At 35.9% G+C, this 26,751-nt stretch overlaps 1 pseudogene; it reads right to left on the bottom strand.

Moving 5' to 3' along the window:
* Positions 1-26,751, bottom strand: part of LOC132018695 (high mobility group protein B1-like) — a 97,242-nt pseudogene that overhangs the window by 15,378 nt on the left and 55,113 nt on the right.

Below are 26,751 nucleotides of genomic sequence, written 5' to 3' on the forward strand. Positions count from 1 at the left end.
AACGATTTACTTGGGAGGAAAAAAAAAAAAAACCCACACAGATATACACACACTCACACACAGAGATATACATACTATAGTGCTTTGTGGTATCTCTGTGACTCTAGGTCAGGCAGGATCATGCTATAAAAGAAAAAGATGGCTTTCCTAGCTGAGATTAATAGCTAACCATGAGGTAAGCATTTATTAAGTTGTTGCAAGTAAATGCTATAAAATCAAAGTTTAAGGGAATAAGTTATGTTTCTGGGGACACGATATTAGGCTTTTTTCTCCCCTTTGTGAGTAAACGACATACTCTAGTGGGTGTTTTATTTATTTTTTTTGCTCCATAGGTTGCCTTCATTCTGATATGTGGAAAACAGCTTTTAACTACTAGTGAATAATCAATTTCCATTACAATTTTATTAGCAGCAAGTAATTAATCAGTCTCACAATTTTATTTAAAATGTTGGTTCAAATATCGGGGTGTTCATTTTATTTTCAGCCCAAATGATAATTTGTAAACCAACCGTGTTTCAAATTGGTCCTTTATCTGATGAACAGATTTTTGTGAGAGAGAAAGCTTAGAAAAATTTCTAATTAGTGCTAAGACCTGATTTTCTGTGGCTCACTGCTTCACGTATTCTACTTCTTCAAATTATGCTGTAGGAAATGTCTTTAGAGGTTGGTGTTTTCTATTGATCTCTACAATTGTCCTCAGTAATTTAGAAGTTAACTGTGCAGTGATTTTTCAAGAATGTGCCAGAGCTTTGAGTCAGCACACACTCCTTTCTACCGAGCCAGGGGACAAAGATCCTTGTAGCCCCTCATCGGCTCCAAGCATAAGAGTGGGACGCATGGACCCCAGCTGTCAGTTCATTTCCTCTGTGTAACTCTCCTGTTCTTTCAGCTCGCAGTTCACTCCTTAAATGCCTCTTCTCTTATAAGCTGAGAAGGGATTTGTGCAGCATGAGCTTACCTGAGAAACTAAAGATCATTAATTAGAAAGGTGCTTCTGGGCAACAGGAAATTTTTCATTGGAAGGGTTTAGAATCTAAGAAAGTAATTAATTTCTCTGTGGAAGAAGAACGTTTTTGTCTTCTGATGTCCTTCCCAATTGCAACTGAATGGTTTAAGGCACAATGGAGGGAATATGACTTCTCTCTCATTAACCCTCACAGTTGGGCCTCCTCTTTTCTGTCTCTTTCCTTTCCTCTTCCATTTTGGCATTACTGGTGCCTTGTAGGGATTTTGGGTGACATTTTATTTTATTTTTGTGAGGAAAAGTTAGGGAATATGTTGGAAGTAATACAATGCAGTAAGTATTTTTCTTAATGTGCATATAGTGTCAGAAGTTTTTAGTTTAAAAGGTTTGTTATTAAAAATGACGAGTTAAAAAATAGTTGCAATAAATATGATAAAGTTTTGCCATCATAATGTATACATGAAAGAGAGAGGGACAGCTTATAGTCTTACAAAAGATACTGAAACTCCAATCGAAATGAAAAGAAACAACATGGGCAGACATTTTGAAGGAGAAATAGAAGAACCTAAAATTTATTATTGGTAGTAATCAATGAAATTAATATTGAAAAAAACATTTTTAAAGACTTTTATTTATTTATTTGACAGAGAGAGAGATCGCAAGTAGGCAGAGAGGCAGGCAGAGAGAGAAGAGGAAGCAGGCTCCCTGCCGAGTAGAGAACCCAATGCGGGGCTCGATTCCAGGACTCTAAGATCCTGACCTGAGCTGAAGGCAGAGGCTTAACCCACTGAGCCACCCAGGTGCCCGAAAAATATTAAAGATACACGAGAAAAGTTCATGTATGTATGTATCTACCTTCCATCTATCATCATCATTGTCTTCTAGTATCAGTATGAACTCATGGATTCCTATTTTAGTCATTGGATTATAATTCTTTTTGTTTTATTTTCATGCTCAAATTGCCCCAGAATACATCTTTAATCTGGCTTTGTGTTTTTTTGATATGCTTCCGTCATTTTTTTGAGTGCTTTTTAACTTTCTTCTATAAAAGGATATTTAAGGCTGATCTTAAACTTTTCCTGGCACAGACCTGGAATCAGCATTTCTGCAAGGAACTCTTGTCCTATTAGTAGGGAATGGCATTTAGAAACCAAGATGAGATGTTAAATATGTTCATTGCTCTGAGACCCATTTAATGCGTATAACTTGTACGTGTGTTTTTGTGTCTTGGAAATCATGGGTGCATACTGATATAACTCTAATTTCAATCCAAATTCACAAAGTTTTTTTGTTTGTTTGTTTGTTTTTAAGATTTTATCTGTTTATTTGACAGAGAGAGAGCGAGAGCACAAGCAGGGGGAGAGACATAGGGAGAAGCAGGCTCCCCGCTGAGCAGGACAAAATTCTTCATTTGCCTTTCTGTCTTCCATATTTGGATGTCTCTTCTGCAAGAGAAATCTGGCTCTAGCCACATCAACATATTTAATCATTTGTTTAATCCTTCAATGCACATCATCTTAAGAATTCATATCCTTTTACTACACAAAAACAGACCCACTGAGATAAGATCCAGATTTGTTTGCAAATCTTTTATTCTCTAGCCAGTGTTCAAAAGTAATTTTGGTTAGTTCTCGATTTCTCACAGGGCATGCTTATATTATTTATTTAAAATACAGTTTGGATCCCCTATTTCTGCATTAATTTTATAGTTTTCCTCATATTTGTTGATTTAATTTTATTTTTTGAATATATGAAACACTAACATCCTTTCAAAAGAATCCAAAAAGATATACCTAGGTATCTTCAGTCCCTCATCTAGCCCTTTCATTCCATTCCCTCCACCTCTGTATAAGTATGGCTTTTCCAAAACAAGCATGTTCCTGTGTATTTCCTACTTTTTCTTCTTTCTTAGCCAAAGGTAGTGTATTATATATGCATTTTGCTTTGGTATGAAAATCACTGCATATCAGTTCAGAGATATTCTTTTCAATTTTTTTTTTTTTACTGTTACATGATACTTCATTGTGTGTTTATACCACAGGTAATTCATTCAATCTCTTGTTTGGGCTTTTAGATTTTTTAATTGCAAATGATGTAGAAACAGATAATCTCATATTGTTAGAACTGTAACTTCTTGGTAAAAATTTTAGAAATGAGATCATTGGATGGAAAGATGTACGTGTTTGCAGTTTTGTTATATATTGTTACATTTCCTTCCATAAGGGTTGTATCATTTTGCATCCCAGTGGTTTTGCATGAAAGTGCTTTTCTCCATAACTTCATGAACACAGTATATTGCCAAGCTTTCCTATTTTGCCAGTTTGATGGGTAAAAAAATGGTACTTCAGTGTTATTTTAATTTATCTATTATGAGTGAAGTTGAACATCTTTTCATGTTTAGAGTTATTAAAAATTTTTTTTTTCGTGAATTGACTGCTCATGTCATGTCTACTTTTCTAGAGGATTTTTAGTCATTTTTTCCCTCATTTCTTTTTATGTCAGAGATATTAGCCTTTTATCTGTGATATTTGTTTCAGATTTTTCTCCCATTCTGTCATTTGTCTTTTGTGTTTGTCTTATGATATCTTAAGTCAAGAAAGTGGGTTTTTTTATTCTTACGTAGTAAAATTTTCAAATTTTCTTTTACTGTATCTAGATTTTGAGTATTTATTAATGTCTTTTCCTATAGCCAGATTGTAAAGGAATCTACCTGTGTTTTCGTCCAGTGCTTGTGTTGTTTCATTTCTTTTAATGTATGTGTTAGGAATGATTTAATTTTGTCTTTTTCCAACGGCTATTAGTTGTCCCAATACTGTTTATTAAAACATTTATCATCATCTCAGTAATTTGAGTACTGCCTTTATCATATACTAAATTTCCATATATAGGTGGTCTTGTTTGTAAACTTTTTATTCTAGTCATTCTATTCATGCACTAGTAGTATACTATTCTTTGGTATGTTTTAATCTGTTAGGAATAGTACCCTCTCCTAGCTTTTCTTTTTCTATGTTTTCCGAGTATACTTTCATGTGTCTTTTTTTTTTTTTTTTAAAGTTTTTATTTAAGGGCATCTGGGTGGCTCAATCAGTTAAGCATCCAACTCTTCATTTTGCCCCAGGTCATGATCTCAGAGTCTTGAGATCAAGCCCTTCATGGGGCTCCATGCTCAGCGGGAAGTCTGTTGGAGATTCTCTCTTTCCCTCTTCCTCCTCCCTTCACCTTACTTGTGCTCTCGCTAATAAATAAATAAATAAATTTGAAAAAAAATTATTTAAATTCCAGTTAGTTCATATACAGTGGAGTATTAGTTTCAGGTGTACAATAGAGTGACTCAACACTTCCATTCATCACCTGGTGCTTATCACGATAAGCGCACACTTAATCCTCATCTCTATTTAACCTATTCCCCAACCCACCTCTTTTTTGGTAATCATCAGTTTGTTCTCTACAGGTAAGAGTCTGTTTCTTAGGAGAGGTTTGCCTCTCTATTTCTCTTTTTTCCCCTTTTGCTCATTTGTTTCTTAGATTCCATATAAGTGAAATTATATATTTGTCTAAGACTGACTTATTTCACTTAGTATAATACTCTCTAGCTCCATCTATGTCATTACAAATGGAAAGATTCCATTCCTTTTATGGCTGAGTAATATTCCATTGTCTATATAAACCACATCTTATTTATCATCTTCTTTTATTCATCAGCCAGTGGACACTGGATCTGTTTCCATAATTTAGCTATTGTAGGTATTGCTACTATAAACATTGGGGTTCTTATATCCCTTTGAATTAGTATTTTGTATTCTTTGGGTAAATACATAATAGTGTGATTGCTGGATCATAGGGTAATTCTATTTTTAAATTTTTGAGGAACCACCATACTGTTTTCTAGAGTGGCTGTGTCAGTTTGCATTCCCACCAACAGTGCAAGAGGGTTCTTTTTTCTCCACATCTTTGCTAACACCTATTGTTTCTTGTGATTTTAATCATTCTGACAGGTGTGAGGTGATATCTTAGTATAGTTTGATTTGCAGTTCCCTGCTGATCAGTGATGTTGCGTATTTTTTCATGTGTCTGTTAGCCATCTGGATGTCTTCTTTGAAGAAATAGCTATTCATGCCTTCTGCCCATTTTTTAATTGGATTATTAATTTTTGGAGTGGTTAATTTTAAAAGTTCTTTATATATTTTGAGTACTAACCTTTTATCAGATATATCATTTGCAAGTATCTTCTCCCATTCTATAAGTTGCCTTTTTCCCCCCCATATAAACTCTAGGATTATCTTATTTAGCTCTAGAAAGGAACTTGTAGGTATTTTTATTGGGTTGGTATTAAATTTGTAAATTAACTTTAGGGGAGAACTGTCATTGTGATGATGTTGAAATGTTCTAACTGAGAACAAAGAGTATCTTTACATTTAGGACTGTTTTGTAGTTTATTCATATAGTTTTATAGTTTTACTCACATATTTATTTTGAACATTTTTTTGTTAAGTTTTTTTTCCTAAGTATTTTATCTTTTTTGTTGCTGTTGTAAATGGGGTTTTCTCTTCCAGCATATCTTCTATTTATTATTTGTTCATTTGAAGGTTGCTGGTTTTTATTTATATATTTATTTTTTGTTGTTTATTAAAATTTTTTAATTAATTGTTTTTATTGACATATAATATATTATTTGCCCCAGAGGTACAGCTGCATTGTCAGGCTTACACACTTCACAGCACTCATCATATCACATACCCTCCCCAATGTCCATAACCCAACCACCCTTTCCACACTGCTCCCCCCACCAGCAACCCTCAGTTTGTTTTGTAATATTAAGAGTCTCTTATGGTTTGTCTCTCTCCTGATCCCATCTTGTTTCATTTTTCCCTCCCTAGCCCCCAAACCCCCAACTCTGCCTCTCAAATTCCTCATATCAGAGAGATCATATATTAATTGTCTTTCTCTGATTGACTTATTTTGTTCAGGATAATACCCTCTAGTTCCATCCATGTCATTGCAAATGGCAAGATTTCATTACATTTTTTAAAGAAAGACTTTATTTATTTATTTGACGGAGATCACAAGTAGGCAGAGAGGCAGACAGAAAGGGAGAGGAGGAAGCAGGCTTCCTGCTGAGCAGAGAGCCCGATGTGGGGCTTGATCCCAGGACCCCATGATTCCAGGAGATCATGACCTGAGCTGAAGGCAGAGGCTTTAACCCACTGAGCCACCCAGGTGCCCCTAGATTTCATTTTCATTTCATTTCTTTTGATGACTGCATAATATTCCATTATACATATATAGATATATATGTGTGTGTATATATATCTATATATCTATATCTGTATAACTTTTAGGATTATATATATACACACACACACACATACGTGTGTGTGTGTGTGTGTGTGTATGTATAAAATATCTCACATCTTCTTTATCCATTCATCTGTTGATGGGCATCTAGGTTCTTTCCATAGTTTGGCTATTGTGGACATTGCTGCTATAAACATTTGGGTGCATGTGCCTCTTCGGATCTCTACATTTATTTCTTTAGGGTAAATACCCAGTAGTGTGATGGCTGGGTTGTAGGGTAGGTTGTAGGGTAGCTCTATTTTCAACTTTTTGAGGAACCTCCATGCTGTTTTCCAGAATGGCTACACCAACTTGCATTCCCATGAACAGTATAGGAGGGTTCCCTTTTCTCTGCATCCTCCCCAACATCTGTTGTTTCCTGACTTGTTAATTTTAGCCATTCTGACTGGTGTGAAGTGGTATCTCATTATGGTTTTGATTTGTATTTCCCTGATGCCAAGTGATGTGGAGCATTTTTTCATATGTCTGTAGGCCATCTGGATGTCTTCTTTGCAGAAATGTCTGTTTATGTCCTCTGCCCATTTCTTGATTGGATTATTTGTTCTTTGGGTGTTGAGTTTGATAAGTTCTTTATAGATTTTGGATACTAGCCCTTTATCAGATATGTCATTTGCAAATATCTTCTCCCATCTTGTCAGTTGTCTTTTAGTTTTGTTGACTGTTTCTTTTGCTGTGCAAAAGATTTTGATCTTGATGAGGTCCCAATAGTTCACTTTTACTCTTGCTTCCCTTGCCTTTGGCAATATTTCTAGGAAGAAGTTGTTGTGGCTGAGGTAGAAGAGGTTGCTGCTTGTGTTTGCCTCAAGGGTTTTGATGGATTCCTATCTCACATTGAGGTCTTTCATCCATTTTGAGACTATTTTTGTGAGTGGTGTAAGAAAATGGTCCAGTTTCATTCTTCTATAGGTGGCTGTCCAATTTTCCCAATACCATTTGTTGAAGAGACTGTCTTTTTTGCATTAGACATTCTTTCCTGCTTTGTTGAAGATTAGTTGACCATAGAGTTGAGGGTCTATTTCTGGGCTCTCTATTCTGTTCCATTGATCTATGTGTCTTTTTTTTTTTTTTTGTGCCAGTACCATACCGTCTTGATTACAGCTTTATAATAGAGTTCGAAGTCTGGAATTGAGATACCACCAACTTTGGCTTTCTTTTTCAATGTTCCTCTGGCTATTCAGGGTCTTTTCTGGTTCCATATAACTTTTAGGATTATTTGTTCCATTTCTTTGAGAAAAAAAAAAGATAGTATTTTGATAGGGATTGCATTAAATGTGTAAATTGCTTTAGGTAACAATGACATTTTTACAATATTTTTTCTTCCAATCCATGAGCATGGAACTTTTTCCATTTCTTTGTGTCTTCCTCAATTTCCTTCAAGAGTGCTTTATAGTTTTCTAAGTACATATTCTTTCCTCTTTGGTTAGCTTTTTTCCTAGGTATCTTATGGTTTTGGGTGCAATTGTAAATGGGACCAACTACTTAATTTCTCTTTCTTTTGTCTTGTTGTTGGTGTATAGAAATGCAACTGATTTCTGTGCATTGATTTTATATCCTGACACTTCACTGAATTCCTATATGAGTTCTAGCAGTTTTGGAATGGAGTCTTTTGGGTTTCCCACATAGAGTATCATATCATCTGCAAAGAATGAGTTTGACTTCTTTGCTGGTTCGGATGGCTTTAATTTCTTTTTGTTGTCCGATTGCTGAGGCTAGGGTTTCTAGTACTATGTTGAATAGCAGTGGTGATGATGGACATCCCCGCTATGTTCCTGATCTTTGCGGAAAAGCTCTCAGTTTATCCCCATTGAGAATGATACTTGCTGTCGGTTTTTCATAAAGCTTTGATGAATTGAGGTATGTAACCTCTATCCCTACACTTTGAAGAGTTTTAATCAAGAAAGTATACTGTACTTTGTCAAATGCTTTTTCAGCATCTATTGAGAGTATCATGTGGTTCTTGTTCTTTCTTTTATTAATGTATTGTATCACATTGATGGATTTGTGGATGTTGAACCAACCTTGCAGCCCTGGAATAAATCCCACTTGGTTGTGGTGAATAATCCTTTTAATGTACTGTTGGATCCTATTGGCTAGTATTTTGGTGAGAATTTTCGCATCTGTGTTCATCAAGGATATTGATCTGTAATTCTCTTTTTTAATGGGATCCTTGTCTGGTTTTGGGAACAAGGTGATGTTGGCCTCATAAAATGAGTTTGGAAGTTTTCCTTCCATTTCTATTTTTTGGAACAGTTTCAGGAGAATAGGAATTAGCTCTTCTTTAAATATTTGGTAGAATTCCCCTGGGAAACCGTCTGGGCCTGGGCTTTTGTTTGTTTGGATATTTTTGATGACTGTTTCAATCTCCTTACTGGTTATGAGTCTGTTCAGGTTTTCTATTTCTTCCTGGTTCAGTTGTGATAGTTTGTATGTCTCTAGGAATGCATCCATTTCTTCCAGATTGTCAAATTAGCTGGCGTATAGTTGCTCATAATATGTTCTTATAATTGTTGTATTTCTTTGGTGTTGTGATCTCTCCTCTTTCATTCATGATTTTATTTATTTGGGTCCTTTCTCTTTTCTTTTTGATAAGTCTGGCCAGGGGCTTATCATTCTTATTAATTCTTTCAAAGAACCAGCTCCTAGTTCTGTTGATTTGTTCTACTGTTCTTTTGGTTTCTATTTCATTGATTTCTGCTCTGATCTTTATGATTTCTCTTCTCCTGCTGGATTTAGGGTTTCTTTCTTGTTTTTTCTCCAGCTCCTTTAGGTGTAGGGTTAGGTTGTGTATTTGAGACCTTTTATTTCTTTCTTTTTTAAAGAGTTTATTTATTTATTTGACAGACAGAAAACACAGGTAGGCAGAGAGGCAGACAGGAGAGAGGAAGGGAAGCAGGCTCCCTGCTGAGCAGAGAGCCCGATTTGGGGCTCAATCCCAGGACCCTGGGATCATGACCTGAGCCAAAGGCAGGGGCTTTAACCCACTGAGCCACCCAGGAACTCCCCCTTTCTTGTTTCTTGAGAAAGGCTTGTATTGCTATGTATTTTCCTCTCAGGACCACCTATGCTGTGTCGCACATATTTTGAGCAGTTGTGTTTTCATTATCATTTGTTTCCATGAATTTTTTCAAATTTTCTTTAATTTACTGGTTGACCCATTCATTCTTTGGTAGGATGCTCTTTAGCCTCCAGGTATTTGAGTTCTTTCAAAGTTTCCTCTTGTGATTGAGTTCTAGCTTCAGAGCATTGTGGTCTGAAAATATGCAGGGAATGATCCCAATCTTTTAGTACTGGTTGAGACCTGATTTGTGATCCAGAATGTGATCTATTCTGGAGAATGTTCCATGTGCACTAGAGAAGAATGTGTATTCTGTTGCTTTGGGATGGAGTGTTCTAAATATATCTGTGATGTCCTTCTGGTCCAATGTGTCATTTAAGGCCTTTGTTTCCTTGCTGATCTTTTGCTTGGATGATCTGTCCATTTTAGTGAGTGGGGGTGTAAGTCCATTATTGTCAATGTCTTTCTTTGATTTTGTTATTAATTGGTTTATATAGTTGGCTGTTCCTATGTTAGGGGCATTGATATTTAAAGTTGCTAAATCTTCTTTTTGGAAAGACCCTTTGAGTATGATATTGTGTCCTTCACCATCTCTTCTTGTAGTCTTTGGCTTAAAAACTAATTTATCTGATACAAGTATTGCCATCCCAGCTTTCTTTGATGTCCATTAGCATGGTGAATTATTTTCTACCCCCTCACTTTAAATCTGGATGTCTCTTTGGGTCTCTTGTAGCTAGCATATTGATGGGTTTCTTTTTTTTTTTTTTTTTTTTTAATCCATTCTGTGTCTTTTGATTGGGACATTTAGCCCATTTACATTCAGGGTAACTATTGAAAGACATGAATATAATGCCATTGTATTGCCTGTAAAGTGACTGTTATTGTATTTTGTCTCTGTTCCTTTCTGGTCTACTTTTAGGCTCTCTCTTTGCTTAGAGGACCCCTTTCAATATTTCCTGTAGGACTGGTTTGGTGTGTGTTTGCAAATTCTTTTAGTTTTTGTGTGTCTTGGAAGATTTTTATGTCTCCTTCTATTTTTAATGAGAGCCTAGGTGGATATAGAGTTCTTGGCTGCATATTTTTCTCATTTAGTGCTCTGAATATATCATGCCAGTTCTTTCAGCCTGCCAGGTCTCTGTGGATAAGTCTGCTGACAATCTAATATTTCTATCATTGTATGTTACAGACTTCTTGTCCCAAGCTGCTTTCAGGATTTTCTCTTTGTTACTAAGACTTGTAAGTACTATTATTAAATGATGGGGTGTGGACCTATTTTTATTGATTTTGAGGGGGTTCTCTGCACCTCCTGGATTTTGATGCTTGTTCCCTTTGCCATAGTAGGGAAATTCTCGATTATAATTTGCTCCAATATACCTTCTGCCCCCCCTTTCTTCTTCTTCTGGGGTCCCAATTATTTTAATATTGTTTCATCTTATAGTATCACTTATCTCTCAAATTATCCCCTTGTGTTCCAGTAGTTCTTTGTCTTTCTTTTGCTCAGCTTCTTTATTCTCTGTCATTTGGTCTTCTATATCACTAATTCTCTCTTCTGCCTCATTTATCCTAGTAGTAAGAGCCCCCATTCTTGATTGCACCTCATTAATATGTTTTTGATTTCATCTTGGTTAGATTTTAGTTCTTTTATTTCTCCAGAAAGGGATTTTATTTCTCCAGACAGGGTTTCTCTAATATCTTCCATGCCTTTTTCGAGCCCAGCTGGCAACTTGAGAATTGTCATTCTGAACTCTAGATCTGACATAGTACCAATGTCCGTATTGATTAGGTCCCTAGCCCTTGGTACAGTGTCCTGTTTTTTTTTTTTTTTTTTTTTTTTTTTTTTGTGTGGTGAGTTTTTCCTCCTTGTCATTTTATCCAGGTAAGAATATATAAACGAGAGAATAAAATACTAAAAGAGTGGCAGATGTCCCCAGAAAAATGTACACTAACCAAATCAGAAGAGACCCAAAGTGAGGGGAGAAGAAAGAAGATAGAGAGAAATTAAAAAAAAAAGTGTATATATACACACACACACACACACACACTGGTGAATAGAATAGAGGCACTCACTTGATTTTGGGTATATTTTGGTCTCTTAGAAGAAACTACCTCCCAAAATTTTAAAGAAAGAAAAACATATATATATATATATATACATATACATACATAAAAATAAGGGTAAACATGATGAAAGGATGGAATATGACTGTAAAGTTGAAAATTAAAAGAAATTCTAAAAAAAGTAATTGATAAGATAAGTTGGCTAGAAAAAGAAAGAAGAAAAAAAAGAGAGAGAGAGAGAATGGGCACAGGCTGGAGACTAGAACACAGCCCTGTGCTAGATTTAGGGTATATTTTGATCTATTAGAAGAGATTGTATCCCAAAAATTTTTTAGGAAAAAAAAAACCCTATATACAAAAAAGGTTAAATACAATGAAAGTAAAATATAACTATAATAATGAAGATTTTAAAAAACCTTTTTTTTTAAAGAAAAGTATTATTAAGATAAACTAGTTAAAAACATTAAAAGAGGATAGAGGAAAAGTTAAAATATTGGAATAAGAAAAAATTAAAAATATTTAATTTAACTTTGCAAGACTAAAAGATCATGGGGAGAAAGTCATGAACTTCATGCACTGCTTTCCCTTAGCTCTGGAGTTCCACTGTTCTCCTTGATTTGTGAGCTTGGTCTTGGCTGGATGTTCTTGCTGATTTTCTGGGGGAGGGGCCTGTTGTAGTGATTCTCAAATGCCTTTGTCCATGGCAGAATTGCATCACCCTTGACAGGGGCCAGGCTAAGAAATCTGCTCAGGTTCGCTCTTGGGAGTTTTTGTTCCCTGAATGTTTTCCATAGAGCTCTAGAGGACAGGAATGAAAATGGTGGCCTCCCAGTCTCCAGCTGAGAGCTCATGTCCCACTTTTCAGTGTGCCCTCAGGGAAAAGCGGTCAATCACTCTTGTCTCCTTGGTCTCTCCAAGCTTACTCAGCCTGTGTCTAAGCATTTCTGTCTCTGGTGCACAACCCCATTTGGAATCTCCAAACCCAGCAGATTCCTGCCATGCTATTCCTCTGGAGGAAGAAGGTGAGTCTCCCTGGATCTACCACTTGTTGGGTCCCTCCTCAAAGAGTAGTGGCCCTACTGTGTTGCAGATCATGGGTTTAAGGTTACCCTGATCTGAGAGCTCACTCTTTGGCTCTGTCTCTGTAGCCAGCTTCCTCGCTCCAATACGTGGTAGCTCTGCTACACTCAGATACCCCCGATTTTTCTGTGACCCCATGGTACTTGAGACCACACTGTCACCTCGAAGACTCCACCCCCACTTAGCCTCTGGAGCCATGTCCCTCCATGGAACAGACTTCTAAAAGTTCTGATTTTGTGCTTAACTGTTCCACCGCTTGCTGGGAGCTGGCACCTCCCCCTGTGGTCTATCTTCCCATTGCTTCAGATTCACTTCTCCACACATCTTACCTTTCACAACGTGGTCAATTTTCTGTTCCTAGAATTGCTGCTCTTCTTCTCTTTGATCTCCTGTTGAGTTTGTACATGTTTGGAATGGTTTGATAACTATCTAGCTGAACTCCTATGACCTGATGTCATTTCACATTTTCAATTGTTGAAGATTGCTGGTTTTTACACATTAGTTCTGTATATTCTTATATTGATTAATTTTTAATTTATTGAGATAGTTTTATCATTGATTCTCTAGGAGTTTCTAGATGTATTAAAATGTCCTCTGTGAGCTCTGGTTCAAGGTGGCAATTTAGGAGGCTCCTGAAATCACCTCTTCCCACAGACACACTGAATCTATAGGTACAAATGGAGAAATTCCCTCTGAAAGAAATTCAGAAATTAGCAGAGTGAATACTACATATTGGCAAATGAAAAAATATACACATTAAAATCGATAGGAAAGGCTGAGATGAAATCATACCATAAACCCCACATCCAGCAAAGTGACATATAATCTGGAAGGTACTCCACTCCCAGCTTCTCCCTGAGGTGCAGAGGGTTTGGACTGAATACTTAGCATCCCAATTTTTAAGTCTTGCACCTGGGAGATGGGGCCCTTAAACATCTAGTTCTGAAAGCCAAAGCCTTTCTTCCATGAGACCTATAAGACTATCATGAGCTAAAAAACAGTTCTTAATGGGCTCACAAGGACTTAGTGTGGCTATTCCCCTCAGAGCTCAGCACAGAGGGAGCAGACAAAGACATCATCTGGCAATCTTCCTCTGAAAGAAGCCTATTTATTTACTTTAAAAGCTCTGTATGAGGGTCAGGATTTTAATTTGACACACTTTTAGGGGCTGATTGTGATCTTTACCTGAGACCTGGGAGGCTGGTAGGTGTCGTCTCTGTGTTTTCCCTCCGGTGTACTCCAGGTTGCTGGTCTCTCCCTGGAAGGAGCTTATACACATGTCTGATGCCCTGGCTTTTGTTGCTGCCACCCAGAGGATGTATCCCTTGATCATCTGGCTGTGATAGCCAATGGGGCTTATGTTCTCAGGCCCCACAGATCTGTAGCAATGAAAGAAACAGTTCTTAACTGGCTATCCACCTTGGACTCAGTACACAGGGAAGAGACAGAAATACCCACCTCCATCTTTCTTTTCATTCTACTTGCGTACTTTAAAAGCTGCTGCCCAAGTGTCTGGCTTTCCATCCACCTGCATCTAGGTGCTGACTGACATCCTCCCCTTTGGTACATGGACAGGTTTAGGCATAGCCTCAACTACTGGGAGCCATTAAGAACAAAGAAGGCAATCTGGACAATCACAGAGGTTTGAGAAAACCAAGAGCTAGGGTTGGGCTGAAAGATAAGTTTCCTGATTTTACAGAGCACTCCATCAAGACAGAAAGGTGGAAGTTTTATATAGTGCATCAAATCCAACACAAAGAGTGGAGAAAAATGAAGAAATGGAGGAATATGTTCCAAGCAAAAGAATGAGATAAAACTCCAGACCTTAATGAAATAGGGACAAGTGATGTCCCTGATAATGAGTTGAAAATAATAGGCGTAGAGCTGTTCACTGAGGTCAAGAAAACAATGCATAAACAAAGTGAGAATTTCAACAGAGATTGAAAATATAAGAAAGTACCAAACAGAAATCACAGAGCTCAAGAATATAACTATATTGAATAATTTAATAGGGGATTCAAACTATATTTCAAAGCTATAGTAATGAAAACAGGATGGTTTTAGCATAAAAAACAGACACATAGATCAATAGAACAGAATAGGGAGCCCAGACTTAAACCTACACATACATGGTCAACTAATTTTTGATAAGAGCTCTAAGTACATACAATGACAAAAAGAAAGTCTCCTCAGTAAAGTGTATCTCAGATCAATGAGTATGATTTTCATTTTTTTTTTTTTTAGATTTCACATATAAAAAATGAAAATAATACTCATAGACACAGGAAATAGAAAAATGTTTGCCAGGGGCTGAAGGATCAATTAAATAGGGAGGGGCTGGCAAAAGGGTACTACAAACTTTTAGCTATAAGATGAGTAAGTTCTGAGGATCTAATGTAAAACATTGTAATTATAGTCAATAATGCTGTCATATATGATTGAAATTGACTAAGAGAGTAGAACTTAAATGTTTGCAACTCCCCAATTTAATGAATAAATGCATTTATTAACCTGATGGGAGACTTGTCTCTCAGTGCATACATGTATCAATCCACCAGGATGTACATTTTAAGGATTTTACAATTTTATGTTAATTATATCTCAGGTTCAGAAGAAACAAAAGTTTATTCTTTTTTTCTTTCCTTTCCTTCTGTTCAAATGATAAGCTCTATGATGCCAACCTCAATGTTTGGGCTTGGGGAAAGGGATTATGGACTAGGATGCATGGGCCTTCAGATAAAGAGAAGTCTGTGAGGTTTATATGTGGTCTGACACAACTCTCTAGGGAAGATATTTATTTTGAGAAAAATTCACCCATTTTATTGTTCCCACCACCCCTACAATGTATCCCCAATACTTGTTTTCATCTTTACCCAATTCCTATTTCTTTCTCCTGTTCTCTTAAGATAAGAATTCTGTCATACTGCTTAAGGCCAATTCTTTTCAGCTGCACCCCAGTACAGTCCCTTTTGCATCCCCTAGAAACTTCCTCTCTCTCTGTCTTCCATTCTCTCTCCTGAATCTTAAATATCCACAGTATTTTTTTTTTTTTAAAGATTTTATTTATTTGACAGAGAGAGATCACAAGTAGACAGAGAGGCAGGCAGAGAGAGAGAGGGAAGCAGGCTCCTTGCTGAGCAGAGAGCCAGATGAGGGCCTCAATCCCAGGACCCTGAGATCATGACCTGAGCCGAAGGCAGCGGCTTAACCCACTGAGCCACCCAGGCACCCAAATATCCACAGTATTTAAACCTCTTGCCCTGTAATGGGGATTACCCCTTAGATTACAAATCTGCTTAAGTGTTACCATCCGTAAGGATTCTTAAACTCTTCCTACATGGTATGCTATAGCTATTATACAATAGATCTTTTCTCCTTTTTTTTTTTTTTTAACTTCTCAAAAGTCTGTTTCATATTTGCTGCCTTTAATTCCTCCTGTTCCATTTATTTCTCCATTCTATGTTCTTCCATCTGTGTTCCTAGCACATATCAAAATGTTTCTCTCTAACATCACCCATAACTTCTGATTTTTCAATTCTAACGTTGTTCAGTCCTTATTTCACTGGAATTCTGCGATTTCTTAGCTTCTATTCCAAAGCACACTAGATCTCCTTTTGGTTTTCTGACCGGGCCTCCCTGCTTTCCTCTGTAAACTTTTCTTCAGCATAGTGACCATAGGCCTGTATCCTTAATAACTCCTAATCATTTGCCTACCTGAGTGCCTGAAATGGAGCAGAAACTCAACATTTTAAAAAACACTGAAAAAGTGAAATAAAACTTTCAAGCTATGACCTTCAATATGACCTGCAATAATTGGGCCTAGCTAGGACTATGGGCCCAATTATTCTCTAATATAATCATTCACACAAGAGACATTTATATTGGGGATTTTACAGATAAATCTGGATTTCCTCCTTCTCTTGCTTAATGTGAAGCTGTGGCAACACTGAACTGGCATTTCTTTAGAGCAACCTGTCACAGAATTGAGTAGCTACTATTCTCTTATGGATGGGTATGTGCTCTTATGTTTGATTCGATTCATTAATTTACCTAGCCTGCCTGGGGCATTTTAATTTGGCTCTCCTATTTCAACCTGTTATCTACACCCAACCTTTTCTTATGATATCCCAAGGAGGTAATGATGGCCCTATGTAGGTGGTTAGGAATAAAGGGACTTGGTGTCCTGAACACTTTTACTCCTAATAATTAGGTCTTTTATATATATTATTGTTTGACTTAGCATGTAATTGACTTATAAAGAGCTTTTGGAAGCTTTAATTTAGAAAACAGAACTGGTAAAGTCAAACCTCAGGTATTCATGTTTTAGAGCGAAGGCCATCACAAACACAAAATAATTTTATATTCGTTAGTGCAAGTATGTCTTGTTTTAAAAAAACAAGCCATAACAATTTGAACTTATAAAGCAAAGACATCATGATTTGATAATTTTTGTTATACATTGTTTTTTTATAAAAGGACTCAGTACTATATACTTTTTTTTTTTTTTAAGAATTTGTTTGTTTATTTGACAGACAGATCACAAGTAGGCAGAGAAGCAAACAGAGAGAGAGGAGGAAGCAGGCTCCCTGCTCAGCAGAGAGTCCGATGCAGGTCTCGATCCCAGGGCCTTGGTATCATGACCTGAGCTGAAGGCAGAAGCTTTAACCCACTGAGCCACCCAGGCATCCAGTATTATATACTTAAAAAAAAAATTATTTCTTTTCAGCACAACAGTATTCATTGTTTTTGCACCACACCCAGTGCTCCATGCAATTCGTGCCCTCCCTAATACCCACCACCTGGTTCCCCCCCCCTCCCCCCCCCCCCCCCACCCCTTCAAAACCCTCAGGTTGTTTTTCAGAGTCCATAGTCTCTCACGGTTCACCTCCCCTTCCAATTTCCTTCAATTCCCTTCTACCTCCATCTCCCCTTGTCCTCCATGTTATTTGTTATGCTCCACAAATAAGTGAAACCATATGATAATTGACTGTCTCTGCTTGACTTATTTCATTCAGCATAATCTCTTCCAGTCCTGTCCATGTTGCTACAAAAGTTGGGTATTCATCCTTTCTAATGGAGGCATAATACTCCATATTTCCTTGTTTTTCAAAACAAGGAAAAGACTATAACCTCAACGTTTGAAATAGCAAGACAAAATAACAAAGCTAGAACTCTAGCTAGAACTCTATTCATATGGACTATATGAATAGGAACTATCAAGCCCAGGTTAAGACATGACTTTATTTATAATAAATAAATAGCAAGACAAAATAACAAAGCTAGAACTCTAGCTAGAACTCTATTCATATGGACTATATGAATAGGAACTATCAAGCCCAGGTTAAGACATGACTTTATTTATAAATAACTGACCTTTTTAATTCAGTTCAATATTGAGAACACCATTATTTAATAAAATTAAACTTTTAAATGAAACAAATATTTCAGAAAACATCTATTTAATTCCTTTGTCTTAGTGCAGTAACTATATTAATTCATCTGCAATGTTGACATGCCTGGATGGCTCAGTCGGTTGAGCATCCAGCTCTTGGTTTCAGCTCAGTTCCTAAGCTCATGGGTTGTGGGATCAGCCCCATATTGGGCTCTGCAGGAAGTCTGCTTGAAGATTCTCTACTTCTGCCCCTTCCCACACTGGCGCTTGCATGCACATGCTCTCTCTCTCTGAAATAATAAATAAATCTTAAAAAATTCATCTGCAGTATTTTAATTTAAGCTCATTGATCTTTATATGCTCATAATCAATGGGTTGTGCAGCATTAGCTGCTACTTTTAGCATTGTTGTACATGAGCATTTTCATATTTAACCCTTTGGCATCATATGTTTTATCAAATCAGTATGTCAGGAGGTGCTTTTTTTTGAAATTTGGATTGTTTTGTTTTTCACTGTTATATTAATCATAAATCTTTTTAATAAATATAATAAATATAACCTTATAAATATATCTTAATATTTTTAATTCCCTTTGAATGATTTCTTCCCATTTTTTCCTTAAAACTATTTTCTTCCTTGGCTTTTTGAAAAGTACTTATCATTCCTTCTCTTGTCTTTTTTTATCGCCTCTTTAGCTGTTGCTAGACCTTAACTGTTATCTAGCTTTCTGAAGCAATCTGGTTTGGGAATTTTGCACTTCCAGACTCATTCAAATGTGTGCCTTTATCTCAGATGTCTATGTAATTCATAAATGCAGACCTTTGTAAAGTAAATATTGTTAACAAGGCTCTCTTTTAGGAGATACAGCTGATGAATAGGATATGATTTCTGTTTTCAAAGACCTTCCAGTCTAGGTGAAGATATAGACATTCAACTATACTTGCAATAAATTAATATGGGTTATGTACAAAGGAGATATAAAGGAGAAGCTCGTCAGTTCTACTTGAATAAAGGAATATCAGTAAAGTTTATCTTGAGGTCATTTTTGAGCTCAGTTTTGAACTCAAAATTGAATTGTTCAATAGGAGAATTGTTCAATAGCTAGGAGGGGTGGAAAGTATGGGTAGGGGAGATGTGGAGAGAAGGGAAATCCAAGAAGCGAGAGTTACCCAGTCAAAGCTACTGAGATGTAAACCATATAGATTAATCAGACAATTCCATATATCTCCATGTTTGAAACTCCTAAGAAGGAAACAAGGATAAGATTTTGAGGCCTTAAACTCCATATAGATTATGAGAATAGTAATCAAGGAATTATAAGTAAAGAAGTAACCTAATGGTCTGACTTGCTTTTTAGAAGACCATTCTAGTAATTATATGGAGTAAGGCTAAAATGGGATCCAAAGCAGACAATGGAACCAGTTAGGAGACTATTACCATAAACCAGGCATGAGTTGACAAGAGTCTAAACCAAGATGGCAGTAGTAAAGATGAATAAATAGGAAGGAGGAAACATCACTGAGGAGTTGATTACTGATTGGCTGAAGTTAGTGAGGTAAGAGAAGGAGATGAAGATGAATCTCAGGTTACTGACATGAGTGACAATAAATATTTTTCCAGTGAATGAACAGCATGGATAATGGCACTAACCAAGAGAGAGAATTAAGACAATGAATTCAGTTTGGGCTAATATAAACTGCAGGTGCCAGTGTCAGATGAGTGGTTGGATATATGATGATACTGGAAGTCTGGAGAGAGGTCTGGGCAGAAGCTGTAGAAATGTGCTGTCATCCCTGAACAGTTCCTTATTTTCAATTGTTGTAAGACGAGTTCACCTAGATGTTCTGCCATCATCTAAAATTCAACGTAATAAAATTCTAATTCCTTAGCTTTGCCCCATTTAATTTTCTTATTTCCCTCATGGTTAATTGTATAGCACTGCTAAACCATACCATTTACCTTTAGAATCTAAACCACAGTGGTTAGTGTTATGCTTTCCATCTTTATTGTTATTGCCAAACTTGCCTATGATCAAGAACTGCAATTTTTTTCTTCAAAATCTCTCCCATGTTTTAGGTGTTCAGAAATCTAGGTTTTAGTCCTGACTGTTGCTAACTGGGGGGGGGGGGGATGATTGACTTGTACAAGTCATACAATCTGCCTAACCCCTAGTTTCCACATCTGAAAAAATACTCAGTGATTTCTCTTGCAGGTATTATGTCCTATACCTTTTATTCCTGATTCTGAAACTACCATCTAGGTATATATAAGTGCCTCCAAACTTGTGTCCCAGCTTTTGGTGTCTCCATTCAGTTCTTTGCATATAACTGTTACCTGAAGCTTCCATTAAACACTAATCTTTCATGTTACATCCTTATTCATGAAGTAGCCTAATGGCTGTCTTTGGCTTATTGCATCAAGCCTCGCTTCTTTGTCGGGTTATCAAGATTCTGTAAAATGACTTTTCTGCCTAGCCAGATTTATCCTTCATTTTAACATCATCCTTTATTTCCAGTCATTCTGGACTTGGGACTGATTTCTTCAGAGACTTTTCCCAACTTGAAAATCCAGTAACTTTTCCCTGAATCCTAAATTATATTCCAAAGATTAGCTTAAATCCTCTCCTCCAGGAAGATTATACTGAACAGTTCCATTCCTAAAGTTCTTTTTTCCTCTGATTTGGAAGAACATTTTTGTATTCTATGGCCCAACTTAGCACTCAATTATTCATTGGCTTGATTTTTGGCTGATTCTTGTGTAGAGACCGTCTTCTGTGTCTGTTACTGCCTAACAGAGTATGAAACCTAACACACTGTAAATACACATTGGTTTATTAGCTTTCAGGAGCACACACATTTTTCAAAACAAGGAAAAGACTATAACCTCAACGTTTGAAATAGCAAGACAAAATAACAAAGCTAGAACTCTGTTGGAGGGATAATCTCTAAAATGATTAAAAATCTTACACCAGAATGGACATGGGTAATTGAAGAGCCTAAATAGTCTCTCTCTTTTTTTTTTTTTTTAAAGATTTTATTCATTTATCAGAGGGAGAGAGGAGGAGAGAGCAAGCATAGGCAGACAGAATGGCAGGCAGAGGCAGAAGCAGGCTCCCTGCTGAGCAAGGAGCCCGATGTGGGACTGGATCCCAGGACGCTGGGATCATGACCTGAGCCGAAGGCAGCTGCTTAACCAACTGAGCCACCCAGGCGTCCCCCTAAATAGTCTCTTAAATAGAAAATTAGCTCTTGAATTATTTCTAGTATATTTATATGAGGTTGCTAATTTGGGCTAAATAGATTCAGTTATTATCAATAGAAATTGTGCATTTGAGTAGTGAATCATCTATGCATCACAAAAGCATCTTGGTTTTTAAGGATGCCACTTTTGGCTACTGGTGACATTTAGTGCAATTTCAAGTTATATATTGTCTTAACAAAATTTAAAACAGGTTCTATAAATTTTGTGAAGAAAACCATAAATTACAAAATGGCCATAAAGTACCTGGGTATACCTATAGGTAATATTTAGCAGAGTCTTGAAATTTGAATGCCTCTTTGAACTTCACAATGTATTTCTATTACATTATATTTCAAAAGAAAAGAGAATTTATCTGTCACACCTCACCTTTTTTCCATATCTGTCATCAAACACTTACCTGTAAGGTTTTATAATTGTTATTTAGTATTTTTATATTTTTCAAGGTACCTTGAAATAATTTTAATTATTATGACAAACACATTACAGAAATAGTATGTCATTCTATATGAATTTCTATATAAGTTTCTCTGGTATATCTTGTTTTTTTGTTATCTCCTCATTTTCAGAAAGTTTATTTTGCCCTTTCCACTGCCTTGAAAAAGTTTAAAGCCTTGAAAAAGTTTAAAGCCTTCTAGATTAAGAATACACCACAGAGCAAAGGTAGACCAACCTACATTCATAAATTAGATGTAAACCCTCATGGGCCTAAGACAGAGAATCGTTTCGTATTCTATACTCCCTAAAGTTGAACAAATGTATAGACTCCTGAGAGCTAGATGTCAGTAGCTTTAACACAGTGACTCTCAGTGTAACAAAGGTGGTGGAAAACTGTATCAAGGATTGAAAAGCTAAAAGGGACAAATCTGTCCCCTAAACACAGGAGGCTCAAAGAATATGAAGTAGGGCAGAGATATTGTGGTTTCCATCTGTTCAATAACAACTTGGGTAAACATTTTAGTTGGTTTTTATTCCCTGCCCCTATCCTGCTGGTGTTTGCTTACTATTCACTGAATTTGCATTATTATGAACTGCATTATCAGTTCTTATTAACTGAGCACAATGTGCTTTTCTGTGATTTGGATGTGATTGTACAGCTACTTGTTATATAGTGATAGTGACACCATTACATGATTTATGTTTTATAGTTTACAAAGCAGCTCATAGACACTATTGCTTATGATCCTTATGGCAAACCTGTGATGTAGGTAAGGTAAACCTGGGATCATGACCTGTACTTTATTCATGAATAATCTGAGGATCAGAGCAGTTAATTTATATATATATATAAATTAATATATATTAATTATAGTATATTTATATATACATATATATTATATAATATATTAATATATAATGATATACATAATAATATGTAATATACAATATAGAATTATAATATAATATATAATATAGACTATATATTCATATAATTAATAATATAAATATAAATATAAATATAAATAATACAAATAATATAATTATTTATAATATATAATATATTATATACAATAATATATATATAAATATAAATAATATAATTATAAAATACCATTATATAAATAATATATAATTATAAAAATTATAAAATTATAAAATCATAATCATATACATTATATAATTATATTGTTTATATTTATATTATTAATTATATATTAATTATATATGAATATATAGTCTATATTATATATTATATTATAATATAATATATTATATAATAATAAATAAATAATATAAATAAATAAAATAAATAATACAATATAATTATATTGTATTATTTATATTTATATTATTAATTATATATGAATATATAGTCTATATTATATATTATATTATAATATAATTTTATATCATATATAGTTATATATTATATTTTATAATATAATATAATAAATAATATAAAGAATATATAATTAATATATATTAATTATATGTGAATATATATTATATATTTTATATATAAAAATACACACATCTTGTTTAAAATATATATACATATATATATATATTTTAAACAAGATCACACAGCTAGTAGAGTGGTGTTGAAACTTGAACTCAGGTCTCTTGAACCAAAGTCCAGATATCTTCCAATTATTCTTGGATTTCTGTTATCAAGCTTGTTAATAACCCCATTCATGGGTGATTTTTGATTAATGGGAAAATGGTGATAAAGACATGGAAGGATTCATGTTTTATAAAAGAATGAGAATGAGGACTAAGCTTCTCCATGTTGCTTCTCTGATTTAATCATAGAATTGTAGGATTTGATAATCTATAGAGCAATGAATAGATACAATCTTTTTCTGTTGTTGTTATATACCTGAGTTCTTGGTTTGTGGGGTCCTGGTGAAAAATACATCTTGTTTTCAAATCATTTTAGAGAGGTGAGGGGGCTCTAGTCTCTCTCAATATGTCCCTTTCCAATATCTTAACTTCCTTTATCACAAAATATTTATTTCTATCTAACCTAAATCCTGACTGCTGTCATTTAAGCCCAAATCCTTTTGTTCAGTATGTGCTAGTGTACAATTTTTATTTATAGCTTCAGATGGGTGCAGGAAGTATATCTGAATGATTTCTGACTGCTGACAAGCCCTAATAACTGATAGTTCCAGGCATTGAACTGAATGTCCTTTGGCAGAGATGGATATTTTGAGGGGAAAAGACAGAAACTGGCAAAAACTTTTTTCATGCAGGTGTGATTTTTATGATGGAATTTTATGACAGAAACCAACCAAGTGTCCTTTATATAGTTTATGATGTTATCAGCTCCTAGGTTGAGATTTCTTTCTCATTATTCATGTTTATTTGGCTTGAAGCAAATTAAAAATCAGACAAGAATATTGTGATATAATTTTGATTCTACAGCTGTAATCTGACACCTAAGTAACTTCAGAGAAGTTTTTCTTCTTTTATTTGTGCTATTTTGTGATGTTCTGAAAACTTCTTTCAGAGACAGGTATTGTGCTTGTCTGTGTGACGTGTGCAATTTTGAGCACTCTTCCAGCACTTGATATTAATGGCAAAGAAGAAAATCTTTGCATATTATAGTTATGTTTCCAGCCTCAATGGTTTTAGAGATAGGATTTTAAAAGTCAGTTCACTATGAGGAAAAAAGTTGTAGCTAGAATTCTCTGATTATGGTATTTACTGATGCAGTTCTTTCATCCCCCCCGCCCCCAATCGATACAGTAAATGGGAGTAAAATTCATGGAAGAAGTTTGTTTCTCCCTTCTGAAGTCCCACTTTGCTATCATGCATGTTAAGTGACAGAAGCAGGTCCCTTTAAGAGTGGTCTTAGCGCACCTGTCAGTTTCATAGATCAACTTTCCATTGAGTATGTGAGCCTGGCCCTAACCAAATTTGATTTTTCCAGTTGTGAGCATCAGATCCAAAGGCAACATTTATAGGCTGACAAGTCTATCCCTTCCAAAGTTTTCCTCCCAATTCCCTTGGCCCTCATACTTTATAATACGCATGTGCATACATGTTTGCTTGTAAATTCCTCTCTTACTTTTCCTAAACTCTAGGCCCTTCTTATTATCTCTATGTACCTCCATTCCATCTTTTACTATTCAGTGCATGAATACTTTTCTACTTTTCTTTGTGAATCTCCCATTGTTCATACTGAATTGGTCTTGTCTTTTCTACTTATCTTTGTGAATCTCCCATTGTTCATACTGCACTGGTCTCCTTCCTACCCTTTACTCAAGCCCCTTCTTCATGACAAGCATATCCAAGTTTAAAATAAATAAATAGAAACCAGTATCTATGCATGCCATTTTAAATTTTAATAGCTATTGTGAATTTTAATAGTTATTGTGAATAACTGCTATGTTATATATGACTCCAACCCAAGTCAACTCTGTTATCAAGACACTTGGAGGAATGCCTGAGTGGCTCAGTCAGTTAAACATGTGCCTTCAACTCATGTCCTGATCCCGGGGGGCCTGGGATCAAGTCCTTTGCTCAGTGGGGGGGCCTGCTTCTCCCTCTGCCTACTGCTCTTCAGCCTTGTGCTTGTTCTCTTTCTCTCTGCCAAATAAATGAATAAAATCTTAAAGAAAAAGACACTTGGAGGCCATAAGCTAAACACTGATTTCTTGGGGATGCCATAAGACCTTAGTGGCCTGTGCTTCTTAGTTATTTAAGATAAATAAGTTCTAGAGATCTTCTGTACAACATTGTACCTACAGATAACAATACTGAATTGCACACTTAAAAATCTGGGGAGAGGATAAATGTCATGTTAAATGTTCTTGCCACAATGAAACAAAATAAACTGGCCTTCCCCTCCTCCCAGCTTATACAAAATTTTAGATAGGACACATTCTGGGATTTGTATTTATCCTGCGTACTCTGTGTCTTGATCTAAGTATTTCAACCTCTGATTTAGGACTAATATTGATCAGAAACTGCAAATATTCATGACCTGGAACCCCACTTAAGAGGATAAATGGTATAATACCATCTATTTAGCTTGGAGTTTCAAGACGGTTGTTGATGATCACTATATTGGTAATTTGTTTTTGAACCTTGAGTCTGTGACCTCCTTAATTTAGCTGATGCATAGAGATCACATATTGGAAATAAAGCTCAGCTTTAAAAATGATAAAATAAACAATTTTAAAGACAAATTATGAATTTCATTTCACACAACACAAGTCAGAGATTCAGATATAATATAGGTTTAAGTTTGGTTATGGTACTTGGTAACAGATAGTACCTTATGGCTGTGAATCATGCATATGTGTACAGCCTCACATGTATAGGATATGCCTTTATAAAGATCCTCTGTGGGGGACTGTATCAGTCAGGTTTAGTTAGGAAGCAGGGGCACTGTAGTATGAGGTGAATAGGAGATTTTTTATAGGGCTTCGACCTGTCACAAATGTGGGAGGAACTGGGTAGGTACAGCCCTGAAGGGGAGTTGAGGATCTGAGAAGGAATTATTAACCATTATGCCTGAAGCACTGGCCAAGATGGATCAGTTAGAGCTTGCAAGGAAATCTGTGTTGAATTATCTGAGAAGCATAGCACATCAAGCTGCCAAGGTCAGACCATGGAAAGGTCTTTGGGAATCTGTTGCTTTGTGTAGTTACCACCTCTGAGGGTCTATAGCTGAGCCTGGGGCCACTGTTGGCCAGCAGGGCCATCTTGCCAAGAAGAGCTGGGTACAGAGCAGAGAAAAGTGTGGATAAGCTGGGGCCCATCAGGCTGCTCTGCATCTCTTTGCTACAATGTCTAACTGTAACCATCTTTCAAGAGTAAAGTTTGCTGCTTCATTTCTGTCTTCCAGTCCTATACAAATTCCTGTTTGGGCCAACTTAATCTGGAAGTTTCAGGGTGTCTCAGCTTAACTAAGATGATAACATAGCACAGCACAGGACTGTCAGTGTCTACAGGGATCTGTAGAACAGAAGAGTTATATTTTGCATTTTAGAAACAGCACATTTTAAGTGTGTCATTTGAAGGTTTTTGAAAGGTACCCCTGCTGACAAGTATCCCCATCCACTGATCTGTCTTCAATGGTGCTGAGGGTTCTCATCATCAGTCTCTATTTTTGATTATTGTGATTGTAAAAATTTC

This window comes from Mustela nigripes, chromosome 5 (genome assembly GCF_022355385.1).
Source record: "Mustela nigripes isolate SB6536 chromosome 5, MUSNIG.SB6536, whole genome shotgun sequence".
In the NCBI taxonomy this organism is placed as follows: domain Eukaryota; kingdom Metazoa; phylum Chordata; class Mammalia; order Carnivora; family Mustelidae; genus Mustela; species Mustela nigripes.